The 18765-nt window shown below is 34.0% G+C and overlaps 1 long non-coding RNA gene across 1 annotated transcript; it reads left to right on the forward strand.

Annotated features, from left to right (window-relative positions):
• The first annotated feature begins 365 nt into the window (after positions 1–365).
• On the forward strand, positions 366–6583 carry LOC124952298. Its single transcript, XR_007101859.1, has 3 exons — positions 366–651; positions 2066–2417; positions 5133–6583. It is a non-coding gene; the product is annotated as an uncharacterized LOC124952298 (long non-coding RNA).
• The last annotated feature ends 12182 nt before the right edge of the window (positions 6584–18765 follow it).

Consider the following 18765-nt stretch of genomic DNA (forward strand, 5'->3'; position numbering starts at 1 on the left):
TCGTTATCTCTCGTATTATGTATATATATGTATGTGTGTGTATATGTATATATATACATATATTGTGGTTTTTATATTTTCGCTGAAGATTAAATCATAAAGGAACGCATAAAAGATATTTTTTCCTCGGAAAAAAGTTGAACGACGGAGTGTTAAATTTCGAACATTTCGCGCCGCGCAATGCGTCGACAGAAGAGTGAGTAAGTCAGAAAGAGAGAGAAAGAGGGAGAGAGAAAGAGGGAGAAAGAGAGAGAGAGTGAAAGGGAGAAAGAGAGAGGATAAGGTGTGACGGGGGTGGTACGGAAGGGTAGTGGTCTCATAAAGCGTCGCGACGAGTTCGCTGCTCCGTCAGTATGCGTCGCGACGTCCACTGAGAGCGCAACGTTTGTTTTCGAATCTCTAATAAGTTAAACACGTGTTTTCTCTTCTAATTTCAAATCCTAGTGGATAAGATATCATCATCGTTCGATAGTTATCGTTAAGTGTAATAAATGAACTGTTTCGAAGCAAGAAAAAAATTAATTTCGAATAATCTCACGTGGAAAAGTGTTAAAGCGATCTCTTACGATCTTGTGTACGTTTCGCGTGTCAAAGTATGTGTGACAAATTATTGGGAATTTACTCGAAATATATCGATGCACGGAAAGATCGGTATGTCGTTCGTTCCGAAGTACCTATGTTTGTTACAATTTTTTTCATTAATTTTTAAACGTTCGGTCGAAGTTTAAAAACAAGAAAAAAAAAAAAAAAGAAAAGAAGAAAAGAAAAAAGAAAAGAAAAGACGCCGTGAGAAATCGTTTTTTTTTCTTTCTTTCTTTCTTTCTTTCTTTCTTTTTTTTCTTTTTTTTTTTTTTTCTTTTTTTTTTTTTTTTTTTACTACTCTCGCGTTGACTCTGGTACTTAACTTCTAGTGTTAACTTTCATTCGTTCAATTGATTCGTACTACTTTTTCGTCGACTCGTACCACTTTTCATTGATTCGTATCACTTCGCGTTGACACGCACCACTTCGCATTGACACATACTACTTTGCGTGGACTTGTATTATCTACATTGACTTGTACTACTTGACACATTGTATACATTAACTCGCACTTACTTATATCAATAATTTCTCGAAAATCGAACAATATTAAATTGCAATTATCTTTAACTTATTGCTTGCTCGTTTTTCCTCTTACGAAAAAAAGAACGCCCTTTCATGTGTCTCATAAAGGACGCACTTTATGAGGTAGCCGTAAGTGTAATTTAAAGTTTCGCCGTCGCGAACCAAAAGGAAGAAAGAGAATGGTAAAACGAACAGGTAGCAAACGTGAAAGTCCAGTCTAAGCGCGGGTGGTAACGGTAATGGTACTAGATATAATTCACGGTAATTTCCTGGTATAAGAACACTACCGACGATGTAATCCTCCGACTACACGGATAGGGCGGCCTCAAAGACAAAACTTAATTCATTTCTGCTGGCGAAGGTTTTAATGCGCGTACAGCTGCAGTCTGAAAGTTCGCATACGAAAGTCTCTTTCTCTTTCTTTCTCTTTCTCTCTCTCTCTCTCGAATTCTCTTCGCTCTCGAATTCTCTTCGCTCTCGAATTCTCGTTGAATTATTCATGGAAACGGGCAATTACAATTTTCTCAGGTTCCCGTACGTTCGAGTAACGTCGAAGTAAATTTAAGAGGAATTTCGTGTAGATATCGACACGCATATCCACGAAACCGAAAGAAATGATAATTGGAAGAACGAAGTGCCAATATTGTTTGTCTAACGGACGTATCTTTTCAATCGCGATAATTCGATACAATTTTAATTAACAATTAATAATCGTAACTAATTACTTCCAATGAATATGAATTTCTGTCGATAAATTTGTTGCTAAAAGGGCCTAATCCTCTCCTTTCCCTCCCCTCCCCTCTCCCCTCCATCCTGGCTTACGAGCAAACGGGAAAATTTTCAAAAGGTTTCATGTTTCTTGCTAATACTTAAGAAAAGAAACAAATTGATCGTCATCGCGATTAAAAAATGTCGATTAAAACATAAAAATAATCGGGAATACTTTGAATGTTCGCAGTAAAATCGTTATTATGAGCACGAGTCTTAACGTTGGAGCCTCGGGAGCGTTATGGGATCGTTAGACAACTCGTCGGCCGGTGAAGAAAGGACGACAAGAATGTCCTGCGAGAAGGCATCACGACGCCTGAGATATCTGATAGCAAAGGCCAAAAGATTGGGTCTAACACCGAAGGAAGTCGCGGAGTTACCGGCGATAAAGAGACTCGTACCGGGACGCGTTATGTCGACCACGAGGACGACATTATTTATGATCGTCCTGATCCTTGGAGGAAGCCTTATACTTGCTTTCCTTTGTGCCCCTTGCATCGCCAGAAGCAGAACCTGAGGAAGGAAGAATACGCTACTACACCGTCATTATATTTTTTTTTCTTCTTATTTTTTTATTGTTTTCTATCTTTTTTTTTTTTTTTTTTTTTTCATTTATTTTTCACTTATTTTTCTTAGGTAAACAAGCATTTTTTGCAATTTTATTCCCTTCATATTATTATCCTCTCTCTCTCTCTCTCTCTTTCTTTCTTTCTTTCTTTTTATTATTCGAATTATTACCATATCATCGATGTTTCCGATATTCCAACGTGTTAACTTATTCCATTCATTGACGTTATTATTTCGTTGATATTCTAAACACAAATGTACATACGTTCGTATTTTATGGACGTCTCCATTGAAGCAGAAAATTTGAGAAAATTTGATTATACGAGGAGTTGGATTCGAATCAGGTTGTCGAATTATTTCTAGAACGGATGTACTTCATTTTTTATCATTTTTATGAATAGAGAAAGGATAGAGAAGAGAGAAAGAGAGAGAGAGAGAGAGAGAGAAAAAGATAATGAGGGGCGACAGTTGCTTGTTAATTCGTTTTGCATTCGTTTACGCGACATCGCGGAACGCGCTTGCACATGTGGATAAAACAGTTCATTTATTAGTCCAAGCACACTTCATTTTCTTCCTCGAAATGACTCGAAAAGTAATAAAAATTTATGAATCAAGGGAGAAAGTTATCATCGTATATATTCTAGTTTTTGATATCGCACTCATGATTCCGCTTTTGATCTGATTCATATAAATGTTGTATAAATTTTAACATACCATTATTATATTTATATATACATATATATATGTACATACACACACATTACTTACTAAATTCACACGCCTACACGATATTCTAGATTTTTAGATTTTTGTTCTTTTGACGTCGTTTCGTTCCTTCTTCTAAGACTTTCAACTCTTACATTTTTACTCAAAAACGATGTGAAAAAGTCCATCCGGTTGCACACGAATCGGATTAACTCGTTTTTGAAAGCATCAGAAGCCTTTTCAAAGCAACTCACTCTTTTTCTCTGTCTCTTTCTTGCTCTCTCTCTCTCTCTTCCTCTCTTCCTTTCGTTTTTATCTTATCTTTGTCTCTCTCTCTCTCTCTCTCTCTCTCTCTCTCTCTCCCTCTGTTTCTTTTTCCTTATCTCTCTATTTCTTATTTCAATCAATTTTATTACATACGAATCCAAACACATTTTTTTTATCTAATTATCGTCATCATCATTCTCATCATGCACGATTATAACTCGAGATCCTCATTGAATATTTCAAGATAGCCAGGAATTAACGAAATACCAGCAAAATTATGAACGTAATTTAGTGGAAACCCGTGGCGGAAGGGAAACCGCTGTGCGTTAAAACAATGGCCGGGATACGGTGCGAAAGTTCACTTCATCCCCGTTCTTCGTCATTGAATTTTCCGGAGGTACATACCTATTTTGCCCTTGTTCCATAATTTATGTGCCTATGCTGTATCCTTCAAACGGGACTCGTTTTCGATTCGTGTACAATTTTTTCAAAATACGCATATAAAAATTAAATAGTATATAGTTGTTATATATATAAAGATTTCGTGAAAGGAAAGAAAAAAAAGAACAAAAGAAAAATGATCAAAAAAGTAGAAACTTTAATAGTAACAATAATACCTATCGTTTTAAGTTTCATTGCATTTTACGTTTCATTTAAAATTGCATTTTACAAATAATTACACCCTAATATTCTGCAGGATATCCCGTAAAAGCTATGCGTCAGTTATGCGTGTAGATACATAGTACTCAGTAGTATAAGATAGTATAAGATGGTACTTAGCCTTAGTCGAGGCTAGAAATTGCATTCTCAGCCGCAAGACGCTTCCGCGTGTGCTTTTGGAGTCCTATAGTGAATCGAGTAGCTATAGTGATGGTAGGTAACGAAGGCTTTGGTACGCCGTAACCTCGAAGGAAGGAACCTAGAAGGGACTTCGAAAGCTTCGCTTCGCTTTGCTTTCGACCTACGATAGCGTGGCTGGCGTGCACACTTTGAAGAAGGGATTCCTACTTCTCCTCGCAAACTCAAGCTCCTATTTCGATCAAGAGTGCAGGGAAACGTCGTTATCCGGAACCATTACCAACGAGAACTTCGCATTTTCGCACAAGCTCCGGGCGAGCTTTTTATTTGTCCGATCGTCGCGCACTCCCGCATTTGATCCGCCTTGAAAAGGTCGAAGAGCTTTGCAAACTTTAAAAGCACCCAGGTCTTGCTTGGGCCTCTATTTATCTATCTATCTATCTATCTATCTATCTATCTATCTATCTATCTATCTATATATCTATCTATCCATCTATCTATCTATCCATCTATCGATCTATCTATCTATCCCATCTATCCATCTGCTTCTATCTCGCTAGAATGTGCTTCGCTATAAGCTCGCTTCGGTTAGAGATCGAAGGATGGAAAAGTAGGTCGTCCATTATGCATTATGCGTTTCGAATAAATCTGGATAAATTCTCTCTATTCGAGACGGGAAACGATAACGAATCCTTCTTGTTTATACGTTCTCGCTTTTGAGATCATATATATTTTTATCTGTACATCGGTTACGTATTACGAATTTAAATTTTCTTTCTTTCTTTCTTTCTTTTTTTTTTCTTTGTTTTTTTTTTTATCTCTAACGAAGAATTCGAAAGAATAAATAGAATTGGAAAAAAAAAGGAAGGAAAGGAAAATAATGAATAAAATTATTATCGATCTCGTCTCGTTTGTTTCAGGCTAACTCGAGGACGTCTATGAGATCTACGATTCTTTGGAAACTAAATATGCTCGTCGTGTATCCTACACGATTTTATTTCAAAAGCGTATAAAAAAAAATATATATATATAATAAAAAATAAAAAAGAAAGGAAAAGAAAAATCTCTTACGAACGCTAATGTGACGTTAAGAAATCGGTGATAAATGAGTGACCGTGACGAAGGTAGAACGATCTTTATCCCACGGACTAACAAATTGATCGGAGGTGTGAATCGTGGTGATACTAGATATATAATACTTGGTAGTTACATTGTAAACAAAAGGATATAAGCAGAAAGACAGTTCCTTATTGTGTTATAACTCGGTTGCTTTTCTCTTACGCTTCTCATCTTTCTTTTCCTTTTGTCTTTTTTTTTGCTCTCTCTCTCTCTCTCTCTCTCTCTCTCTCTCTCTCTCTCTCTCTCTCTCTTTCTCAAATTATAAAGAAACTTTTTATCAAAGTAAAGGAGTGTACCAGAAGGAGTATGTCTTTCATTTTACTTCATATATTTTTTATTTTTTATTTTTTTTTTATTTCTTTTTCATAGATATACTTGCCAGGTTAGTTTAAGTGTAATACGTGGTGTAGCATAAAAGTAATGCGAGATTTATAACGTATAAAATTTTACCGTAAACTTTTTATAATTCTAGGATTTTCATTTTTACGAAAACAAATAAACATTTACGCGTATGCGAATGTTTCTAAAAGGCTAGAATTCTGTTAGAAAACGTCGGTTAATTTACCGTAAACGTTAGGTATAAATAAGCAACAATCAGTAATTAATATCACAATAAATCAACGTACATTAAATACTATAGAAAATCCAACTAAATTCATTATCGCCTTTAACAAAATTAATCCAATTACTTTTACGCCACATCGCATATCTGCGTTATTTATGTTACATTTGAAAATGAGAGCATCGATAAATTGGACAATATAATTGTATAAGTATAAACGTGTTTCTCCGGGAGTAATGTCAATGATTCGCCCGTGTATGATTCGACTAATTGAAAAAAAAAAAGAAAAAAGAAAAAAAAAAGAAAAAAAAGAAAAAGAAAAAAAAAAGTACCTATCCAATTGAATTGTATAACGCTAATTAGGATTTCGCTCGAACCGTACCAATGATTTTCGAACGTTTTATCGGAGTCGTGTGAAACTTTACTTTTATATGTGATCAAATAAATTTTTAGGAAACTCAAAAAAGATCTTATATTTATTTCCTATTTGCTTTGACCTACATTAATAACCTTGGACGAAGTAAACACATTTTTTTCAATACTTTCCATGAGAAAAAAAAGGACAAAATAAAAATTAAAAGATATTATTAAACATGTAAAAATATTAAGTTTAACGATCGAACATTTTTTTCTGTTTACATTACATGCAAGCTGTTATTTTATTGTGAAATAATGAACTCTCTTTATCACTTTCTCTCTCTCTCTCTCTCTCTCTCTCTTTCTCTCTTTCTCTGTTGTACTTGCACGTTTTTGCTTTTTCATCTCTCTCTCCCTCTCTCTCTCTCTTTACGTCCCTCTTTTCCTCTTTCTTTTTCTCTCTAAAACATACAAGAGCTAAGGTGTAATTTTAGCAGACGGTTTGCTCCCCATAAAGACAATATTATCCCATCGCGTGCGTGAGCAGCTTTCCGATGTAACGACAATACGCTTTGCGTGCCTCTGCACGCGCATTGCATCGCATCGATGCACCTGTCGGTCGTATTCCACATTCCACCTCACTCTCTCCTTCTCTCTCTCTCTCTCTCTCTCTCTCTCTCTCTCTTTCTCTCTCTCTCTCTCACTGACTCACTCACTCACGCGAAACTATGCGGACAGCTGCACCGTACGCGATCCTTCCATCAAGAAAATAGCGTATCTAAGGTCACGTCTTTTCTCAATTTTTCTTTTCACTAGTCTCCACATCATCCTTCGTTCGTTTTCCTTAAAACTAGATTTCTTTTTTTTCTTTTTTTCTTTTTTCTTTTTTTCTTTTTTTTTTTTTTTTTTTTTACGTCGAACAAGTTGCTTGCTTTTTTCTTTCTTTCTTTCTTTCTTTTCCTGTTCTCTTTTTTTTCCTTTTTTCTTTCTTTTCTTTTTCTTCTTTTTCTTTTTCTTTTTTTTTCTCTTTTCTTTTTTTCTTTTAATTAGCATCGTTAATTTGCGTAAGTGCACGATCGCTTCTCATCTGACTCATCGTGGATGAAGTTTTGCTCATTACTTAAGTAGCAAGTACGTCGACGGCCCTGGCAATTTACGATTGTCCAGCTGAGTGCGGTCGATTTTCCATGGATTACGAGTATAACTATACGAATATAGCTTCAAGTATATGTCTCTACTGTATTATACATATATATGTATATATATATATATATATATATATATATATATATATGTGTACGTGTATATCCCGTTAACATGGAAGACGTACTGATGTATGGCTGCCCGGTCAAAGTTCTTGCCAAACACTCGTTAGACGAAGGCTGCCGAGGCAAAGGGTGAAACAGCCGTCGTTTCTCTCCCTTCTGTTGCTACCCAAACCATTCCAACTCTTCCTTTTCCCAACGAAACTTACAAGGTATGGAGAGATGGAGAAAGGCGGGTTGACTAGCGAAGAGGGTCGGGTAAAGGGGTGATTGGGTCGAGTTGGCTTCGGATGCGGCACGTTCGGAGACGAGCTTGTCTTTGTGTTTAACACGAATTAAGGAACAAACAGGGAACATTTGTATCGCGAGCATTTTAATATTTTGAAGGAATTTAGTAAGATTTTTCGCTCGAACAAATCCTTTTTTTTTTTTTTTTTTTTTTTTTTTTTTTTTTTTTCATTTTTATTAAATATTATCTCAGGATATGTAACGGATGATTAGTAGATAATTTGAAAAAAAAAAAAGGAAAAAAACATCAATTACTCTTTTCCTAGGTTTCATTTCTTCTTTCTTTCTTAATTTTCATTTTCATTTTCTTTTTTTTTTTTCTTTTTCTTTCTCTTTTTCTTTTTCATTTTCTTTTTCATATCGTAAAACTACAAATCCCTTTTACATCCCTCCCATCCTGTGTATCCCATAATTACGTATCAGCGTTTGTTTGTCATAGATACGATAAAATCTTGAAAATAATCAGAACGGTAATCGTAATCAGAGTTTCTCTTAGAGATATGATACGATGATAAAGAGGATCTCCTACAAAATAACGCGGAAGGATCATCCTTAAGAGGTCGAGAGAACTTCGATTTTAGAGAAAATGATAATGGAAATTTCGTAACGACGAAGGAAAGATCGATATGGAAGAACGACGAGGTTGATTATCGATTCGTAGAAAAAGGAGGAGGGAAAAGGGAGGGAGAGGCGGGGATACCAGGAAAATGTACGACGAAAGTTTTGCGGCTGCCGTCGTACGTGGTAACGTTAAGAGGATCGGAATAAAAAAAAAAAGAAAAAAAAAAGTAAAAGGAAAAAGAAAAAAATAAAAAAAAGAAAGAGAGAGAGAGAGAGAGAAAAAGAGAGAACAAAAATAAAAAGACAGAAAGAAAAGGAGAAAAGTACAATAGTATAAGTGGACAGACAGACAGTATAATCGGTGGAATATACGTGAATAATGGAAGAAAAAAAATATATAGATATAGTTTTCTTTTATATGACCAGTAAATACTTTCACTTAATCTTCCTCCCTTCTTCCTTCCTTCCTTCCTTCCTTCCTTCCATTTTTTAATAGTTATAATTTTCAACGTTATAATTTTCATTCGTGCAAAGTACAGAGAATTTTCCTAACGAGACCCTCCCCCTGTGAGCTCGGCTTTAGTTCTAAACGAGTAATAATAAAGTGTGTTCCGAGAACTAAACCTCCTCTCTTCCCTCTACCTTGTATCTCCTATTCCTTCTTCTACCTCTCAAACCAACATCTTTCCTTGTGTCCTTTACGGTGGCACAACTCGAGCGCAAAGGAATGCAATTTTCTTCGGCAAGTGCAATCTTCCTTACGTATCTCCGAACGGTACGGCTCGTTTCTTTTCCTAATCCAGGCTCCCAAATAAAAAAGTGTCTCATTCTTTCCATATCTCATTTTTCTTTTCTAATTATTCGTCTTATATTATACAATAGTATAATACAATAATATAATAATATGATATATATATATATATATATATATATATATATATCATATCTTTTTCATCCTCCTTTATAGGATACATAAGATTTCAAATTTTCATAATCATCGAGATTTTATCAATAATTTTGTTTTTTTAATTTGTTAATTTTTTTTTTTTATAAGAGGAAAAAAAAGAGAACAAAGAAAAGATAAAAAAAGAACTTATAATATATTCGCAACTATCTACCTTCGAAAAGGGAATACACTCGTATGTAGGAGCGTGCGCATAACCGGAAAACCCGCCGAAATTTCATTAAAGTCTCTCGCACGATACCGCACTCCATTAACTCGTAGAACTAACACTATTACACTGAGAGAATCGTAGTAACTGCCGTAATCACTGCGGCGACATTGCAGCCACGATGGAGGCGAATGCGGGATATACCGTTTTTAATTTCCCCCGTTCCCCAACCTTTACTCTCTCACCGCCCCCCTCTCCACCCTCACCCCACCCCCGTCATCCTCCCCTTACTATCTCAACCCGTACCCACTTCCGCAGCCCCAAAAGATTACATTTGGTCTTTACGATTAGTCGAGATGCGGTGTAGGTATACAGTTAACGATGTCTACGAAATGGCAAACTATCGTCCGAGTAACTAAAAATAGAAATAGAAATAAAATTAAAGAGAATTATACCTATGTTTAATTACTACGTATTATGTGCGATTATTTCAATTTCTTTCTTTTTTTCTATATCTATATAGATGATGTCCGTCTGTCTATGTATATATGTATGTATATACGTATGTATGTATCTGTCAGTTTGTCCGTCTATCTGTGTATTTGTCTGTCTTTCTTTCTGTCGGTCTAATGAAATCTAGCCCGGATAGTAAAAACTCCAACCGGACATTTTCACGTTCAACCTTTGATTTATTAACTTTGTAGTATCATAGGAAAAAGGGGGATCGAGTAGAATTTTGCCTTCTCGTCGATCAACGTTAGAAACTGCTTGGCAATGTTTTAACGTCTCTCTGTATGTCGGTCGGGGTTCCATGAAAATGAGAAACGAATCCATTAACTGAAATACAATGTTTCGAATTAAAAATGGATTTCTTCTTCTTCTTCTTCTTCTTTTTCTTCTTCTTCTTCTTCTTCTTCTTCTTCTTCTTCTTCTTCTTCAACTTCCTCTTCTTCTATTTTGTACTTTTTTTTGGAATGAAATAATATATCACGGATCGATAGAGATTTATTTTCACAATTAATTTGAACGGCTGATTAAACTCGTCGAAGCCGGAACGTTCGATTATAGAAAGAGAAAAAGAAATAAAAATAAAATTTGTATCGTATGGCGATAAGCATTGATATTGGAACGACAGCTTCGATAACTCTTTTAAATGAATATATCACTAATTGACTTGGTAAACGAAGAGAAAGACGAAACAAAACGATAAATATGAGAATCGATTATTGCATATAATATCGATTCTAACGTTTTCATTTATATATTACATAATAGATAATCGTCATTAATATCGACGTTTTAATTAGTTCACTGAGATTCGTTTTCAAGAAAGAATTGATATCCTTTATTCGAGGATGAGTTATATTATTTCGTTTCTCTAACAAATCGTTCTAAGATTGATTCGATTGATTAAATTTGCGAAGCGGAAGAAGGAAAGAAAGAGAAAATAAAAAATAAAAGAAGAAAGAGAAGAAAAGATAAAAAATATAAAAAAGATAAAAAAAAAATGCTTACGGTATACTCCATCGTATACTCCCGACGAACTACTACCGCTAATTATCATGGAGGAAGGTCAACGAAGCAACCGCGTGTCGTTTCCCGTGTCTCGGTAAGAATATAATAAGTGGATCCGAGATATTCCAGTCACGTGGCACAAGAAACTTCTTCGTAGTTGCGCCAGTAATTGAAAGAGAAGACTACCCTTGCGAAACCCTACGCTCGCACACCTTCCTCTAATGTGTACAGCTGAGAAAGTCTCAAGAGTTCTTCCATCATTATCTGTGTATATATATATATATATATATATATATATATATATATATATAACTTTTCTTATTTCCTAGAAAGTATGAAAGAGAGAGAGAGAGAAAGAGGGAGAGAAAACTTGTTTATCCAATGTCTGTGATTCTTATCTTATTTCGCGTGTCACATTGGGAATTTTGTTTGATTTAAAAGTAAACGGAAAGACATACTTTTTTCTATATATTGCAAGAAATATATATATATATATATTTACCCATAGGTGCCTACGTGATAGTTGTACGTACAATTTCAAAAGAGATTTTTTTTTATTTTAATCGTTGATATCAGTTCGTTACAAATTTCAAATAGTTCGTCGAGGAGTTTAATAAAATCGGGGAGAAAGAGATAACGATGAGAAAGTAACAAAGAGAGCGAGAAATTAAAAAGAAAGATGATAAAAAAGAAAAAAGAAGAAAAGTAAAGAAAAGCTCATCCCCTTACTTTCCGTTACGATAGAGAGAGAGAAAGAAAAAGAGAGAGAGAGAGAGAGAGAGAGAGAGAGAGAGAGAAAGAGAGAGTTTTTTTATTCTCGATGAGAAAAGCGAGCTAGTTTTTTAGTTCCAGGTGGCTCGATTGGAATTAAACTCGGGGATCATCTCGTTCGAGGCCATGAAGATCGATTTCAAGCGTTCTATGGAGACGTCGAGAGGACAATTAGTCCTAAGGGATTCTGTGCGCGGACCTCGAAATATCTCCTTTTCTTGCTATAATCAGAGAAAATCCTTTCGAAGTCGATAGACCTGACCTATGGGGTGCAGCCTTTTAGCAAACTTGCTTTTCTTTTTTCTTTTTTTTTCTTTTTTTTTCTTTTTTTTTCGATCCTCTCAGCAAACGTACGATGATATATACCACTTCACAGAAGGTTAAATCATTCGAACGAATTTGAATTAATATTAGAATAATATTTTTATCGATAAATATATTTTAACATAAAAAGATTTTTATTGAAAATTATGTAAAAGATGTACATAACTTATATTTTCGTTATATGTCCATATGATATAGATATACGTATGAATGTAATACGGACAAGGGAGATTTTACGAATAGAAAATTTTTATATTATCACCTTGAATCATGATAACACACGTCGCGAGCTGTTCCACCAAAACTAAGTGCCAAGTTATACAACTATTTCTGGCTGGTTGAAAGCATAAAAACTTTCTTAATATAAACTTCGTCTATCAACGAAGAGAAACCTCAGATGGATTTTATTCCCGAGCTGATACTAGACGCACATACATAAAACTGTTATTCTTAAATGTATGTTATTATTATATTTTTTTAATTTCTTTTTAATATCTTCAATTTCTTCTTTGTTCTTTTTCCTCATTATCTTTCTTCAAATGGACGATACATTTTAGTCGTAGACGATATTATCAAAAAAAAAAAAAAAAAAAAAAAAAAAAAAAAGAAAAAAAAAAAAAAAGGAAAAGAAAAAAAAAAAAGAGAAGAAAAGGGAAAAAAGATCGGGGAAGAAAGAATTCGCTAGAATCCAAATCATGTATAATCAAGTTCGGTACTATGAACGATCGAAAAGTTCGACAGGGCCGATAAATTTAATCGAAAAGGTGAACATCGAGGCACTACTATTGAGTTACTCAATGAAGTAACTCGATGAAGTATACGATGGAAAGTTTTTCACGTAGGTGGAAAATGACGTGCATTGCAATTATGGTACATGAAAGGGTACCCAACCTTCTCTTTCTCTCTTCCGTTGCGTCTCGAATTATTTCTGATATAAATTCATTATTTCTTTATGCGTGTGGAAAGAGAAGAGAACTTTTAAAAGGGTAGGGAAATTATATGAATCGAAAATTTCAATCTATTTATTTGTACAGAATCGGCCAAAAGTTCTTATAACGTGATTATATAAGAGTCAAAATGACCTATCTCGAAAAGAAGTAATTGATTTTTAAATATCATTTAGAAACTTTTGCCACAACCTGGATCATTCATAACCACTTAGAAACAAATCATGTCGTACGGATGAAGGATTCGTTTATGAGGAATTTAATATTCTCTTTGAAGTAACTCGAAACGTACAAATGTATATACGTGTATGTATATATAACATGTATGTAAGTATATACATAGGTATTACACATATTTCTAAATGATCCATCGTATGTACAATATATATATATATATATATATATATATATATATATATATATATATATATATATATATGTATATATACTCATGTGTACGTATGTATCTATATATATATATATATATATATATATATATATATATATATATATATGTATGCATGTATGTGTAGGAGAGAGCGAGAAACTTTGTATGCAAGGAAACATAGATCGAAATTGTAATAAATATGTACATATATATGTAGTAACTATAAATAAACGATCAACTCCCCAAAACGGATTGTACGACGAGGCATAGAATCTACTATGTTTATGTGGATCGTACATGGTTTTATGAAGGAAAGGGTGAGAAGGGTGGATCTCCAAATGGTACCTCATAACAGATTCTTCCTATCCTACGGCAATCATTCAAGCATGTTATGAGAGACATTCCCGACTGGAAGAAACTGACCCACTACTATACTCTCGTACCGTCACGTGACATCTAATATCCTTTTGCGCCTTCGTTGAGACGAGCTCCAAGAAATTATCGTGAGAGAGCAATTTAAATGCCCCTAGCCTTATTGGAAATGTCGCAAAGAAAAAGGAAAAGTAGAAGTAGAAGTAAAAGAAGAAGAAGAAGAAGAAGAAGAAAAAGAAGTTAATAAAAGAAGAAAAAAGATCGTACCTTCGCGAGAAAAATAATAATTTTTTTAAGCTCCTAAAATAAATTTGATATACAGTTTTATTTACGATATTACGATATCATTCCCTTGCCGATTCTTACCGTATTAAATTTTAAAATTAAATTACTATTGTATCATACCGGAAGATCATTTACGACATAGCTAAAGTTAATTGTAACATATAATTTATTCTTTATTTTTATTTTTTCTTAAAAAAAAAAAAAAAAAACGATTGATATTGCAAAAGATACATGAGAAAAATGATAAAACGATCGACAAAAAAAAGTAATGTTGAAAATAATGAAATATAATAAGCTTATAAACGAAAACTCGCGTTTGTACGAGGTGGTGATCATCTCGTTAGTTTATCTTCTCGTAACGATGTAAGCGTAGAAATTTACACTGAACGAGCGAAGGGTCACGCTCTCTCGTTAGGAATATCAGTGCACATCGATGCTCCGAAATATCATCGATTATCTGCTATTTGATTATCCTCGCGAATACTGAAATCCTTTACGAGCAAGGTAATATTGCGGTTACGCGTGCGTGTATTATGCGTGTATATATGCCCATTTGAGAAACGAGAATCTATTAATCTAGTATCGATTGAACCAGGATATCGTAATATCGTATCGTACTTCGAACGATATCCTGCAGGACATCGGCTTTACGTTAGGTAATATCTGCGTTGCTAGTCAATATCAAGACAATATCTGTATTAGTAGCTCACATTATAAGTTATCTCAACGTTTTCACAACCGTGTTCGATGGCTCATGTTCGATCGATAAACAGATCAATAGATCTATCTATCTATCTGTCTATCGATCGTGCATTGTTCTATTGTTATTATATGTATACACGTAATATAAAGGTAATTCATTTGATACATTCCCAAAGGATTACCATCTCGAAATTTTTTCACGATCGAAGATTCTCGTATGATGGAAAATAAAAAAAAAAAAAGAGAGAGAGAGAGAAAAAAAAGAAAAATAATCCATTAGAATAATATAAACTTATTCAAAAGTATTGTCAATGAACCATTATGAAAAATATATATGTTAATATTTATATCTTATCACCATGACTATAACTCGAGTATTGGTTTTATTAAATAACCAAGTTTATATATATATATGATTATAATTTTCGCATAAATTGAGGAGAATCATAGCGTATAATTTGAAATGCCGGCACGACTTGAAACGCGCAAGAGACCGGAACGTACAACGTATTTTTCAATTGCTGCGGAGAACATCTGTAAGGGTAGCACGGAGAGCAATATCCTGCTGCACAAAAATCCGGAAAACCTTGGTATTTCCTTATGAGAAGCTCGAAGAAGCCACCGGCATATAACTTGGATCGCATTACCGAAGTATACAAAGAGTGTAAGAAAGAGAGAGAGAGAGAGAGAGAGAGAGAAAGAGAGAAAATGAGAGAGAGAGAGAGAGAGAGAGAGAGAGAAAGAAAGAAAAAGACAGAATCTCTTTTACAGAGCATATAAGGACAACAAAATTTGTTCTTCACCGATGGTAAAACGCCCTTAAGCGAAATTCCATTTCCCATGCGGCAGGTAATAACAAAACGGTCGCGTCCGTTCGTTCGTTCGTTCGTTCGCTTCGGGCAAATTTTTAACCTTTCCTGTATATATGTATGTATATGTGTGTGTATACGTGTGTGTGTGTGTGCGTGTTATTTGTTTACTTATTGTATACAGTTACTCGAAGACTGTGTGACCGGCATGACAATAACTACATACATAATTTTAAAATGAAATAAACTGGATCTTTTCCATAATGTATAAGACGTTCTATCTCTTACTCTTTTATCTCGACGAATATTTTCAATTATTCCAACCGTGATATTAAATTTCGAAGGTATCACCTTTCGTTCGAAAGTCAAAGAATCGATTTATCGATCGACACTTTGAAAATCGATAAAGAAATTTTTCATAGATCATTGTTGATGATTTCACGTAAACGAAAATATTTTTTAGGAAACTCGTTTATTTGTTTGTTTTATTTATTTATTTCTTTCTTTTTAACTTCCTTCCTTCCCTCCTTGCTTTCTTTCTTTCTTTCTTTCTATCTTCTTTTTACTCGGAGGACTTTTCGGCTCGGAGAAAAAAAATTTTCAAGAGATCGATATATCGATACGGAGTATGCGTTAATTAGCGAGTTAAAGCGCTTTGAAGCCTTCATGTACTTCCAAAGTAATTGACAATTTCACACTCGAACGTGGATCGTAATTAGAGCTGCCACGCGTGTAACTCCTGTCGTTAATAGTTTTTTTCTCTCCCTTTCTCTCTTTCTATCTCTCTTTCTTTTTATTTTTTTCGTTTAAACTCTTGGCCTTTCACTAACTTCCCTCGAAAGTTTCAATTTAAAACTTATGCGATAGATCGAAGAGCCTTTTTATATATATATATTTCGCAATTCAAAATTAATACTTTCTACTAATGTCATTTTTCTTTCTTTTTCCTTTTTACTTCTCCTTTTATATACAGCTCATTTTTATATACAGTTGCAAAATTCGAAAATTATTGCATTTTCACATAGATTCAAGTGAAAACAAAATCCTTTTTCTTTTGTTCGAAATATGATATGAAGGGACATTAAAATCAATAATAGAAGGAATTCACAGAGAAATGATAGACATTGCACACACACACACACACACACACTCTCTCTCTCTCTCTCTCTCTCTTTTTCTCTCTCTTTCTCTCTCTCTCTATCTCTTTCTATTCGTGCAAATACGAACAGTGGTATAGAGATAACGAAATGATTACCGCGAAATGTGCTTATGTGTATATTCCTACGTAGTCTTCTATATATATACATATATATATATATACATATATATACATACAATACATGTATACATACAATACATACGTAGACGTACGAATAGATATGTAAATAGGTAAATATGTACATTAGCACGCGTACTGATACAAGCAAGCAAATGCATATTGTTCCGAAATGCTTGCACCAAAGAGGGAGATATAGAGATGGAGATAGAGATAGAGAGAGATAGACAGATAGAGAGAGAGAGAGAGAAAGATAGACATTGGGAAAAAGAGACGAACGCATGTCACTATGATCGAATTGTTATATCATACAATATGAGAGTATATAGATGTACATATATGTATATGAAATAGCGCTTTCCAATTATAATGTTCGTGCTTCATTCAAAATTTGCCACTACTCGCATCACTGAATTTAACATAACAGCATATGTGTAGATCGGCAATACTGTATAGGAGAAGTCGTTATATATAAGCGGGATAATCGTCATCAAATGATCATGGTTTCACGTATACACGTGTATATATATATATATATATAAATTTTCTCGATTGCTATAATACAAAAAAAAAACCAAATAAAAAATAAAGGATCAATTGAAATAATGTAATATAATTATTTTCAATTTTAATTATATGTTAACTCTATACGAAATTATATCATAGATATTTGAGATATAAAACGATCTAATAACATTATACATTAGTTCTTATAATCGATAATATCCGTTTGTAACACGATGTTACAAATCGTAAGAGCAGAAAAGAGGAAGACTCACACGAATTCGTTTCACACGAGGGAAAATCTTTGATACGCGACTGACACGTAATTTCCTCGCCTCCTTCTCTTCGTTCTTATCCTGAGGGAGTCCTAAGAAATCCAAGCAAGTTTCGATGAAGGGGGATCTAATTTTGAACAGCTAACCGAGAGATGATGATCGACGTGGTTTAACATCGACACGAACGATTTTTCCATCAGCCGATTGTGTATACAAGACGAGGGGAGAGAGAGAAAGAGAGAGAGAGAGAGAGAGAGAAAATACAAAGAACGAACTGATTAAAATTGCGACTATATCGATGATATTATATAAAATCTAATAAAGTCATTTGATCTTTTTTCTTTTTTTTTTTTTCTTACGATTTTTTTGTTTATATTACGACAGAATTATATATCGGTCAACGTACATTTACATCTAATTCGTATTTTTATTTAATATATAAATCCTTTTACATAACGATACTTCCAATAATATAATTTTCACAAAATCCAAGGAGGAGTAAAACAAAATATTAAAAGGATTTTAGTTTTGGCCGATATCAGAATTGTGCATATGTTAACAGTGAAAAGGATTTAATACGCAGCTACGTAATCGTGTCATACAATAGAGATAACATTTCGTGTCTCTGGTATGCCGTTGGTGGCTTTATCCTGTCTACCTAGAATATAGTATATGTATAGCTTAGCAGAGAGTAACACTTGGCGGGAGTAGTCGTACGTAGAAGAGCACGTACAATATCGACATTGTTACGAGTTAATCGCGTGGCTACAAACCAATTCCTATCGTTGGAAAGCGATATTCATCGATGAGAAAGAGAAAGAGAAAGAGAGAGAGAGAGAGAGAGAGAGAGAGAGAGAGAAAGAAAATGAAAGATCGATAGATAAATTTCTATGATCTAGTTTTACTCCTCTATATTACTAAAAAAAAAATATTCATTAAATTTATGTAGCATGCATACGTATAGATAATTTATGTAATAGTGGTCGTAAAATAGTATATGTAATTTATGTAATAAATTGACATACATATATATATATATATATATATATATATATGCATATATACATATGTATATAAAAATCATACATGAGGTGGAGATCGATGAACGTTAATCCTCTCAG

Source organism: Vespa velutina, chromosome 10 (genome assembly GCF_912470025.1).
Source record: "Vespa velutina chromosome 10, iVesVel2.1, whole genome shotgun sequence".
Taxonomy (NCBI): domain Eukaryota; kingdom Metazoa; phylum Arthropoda; class Insecta; order Hymenoptera; family Vespidae; genus Vespa; species Vespa velutina.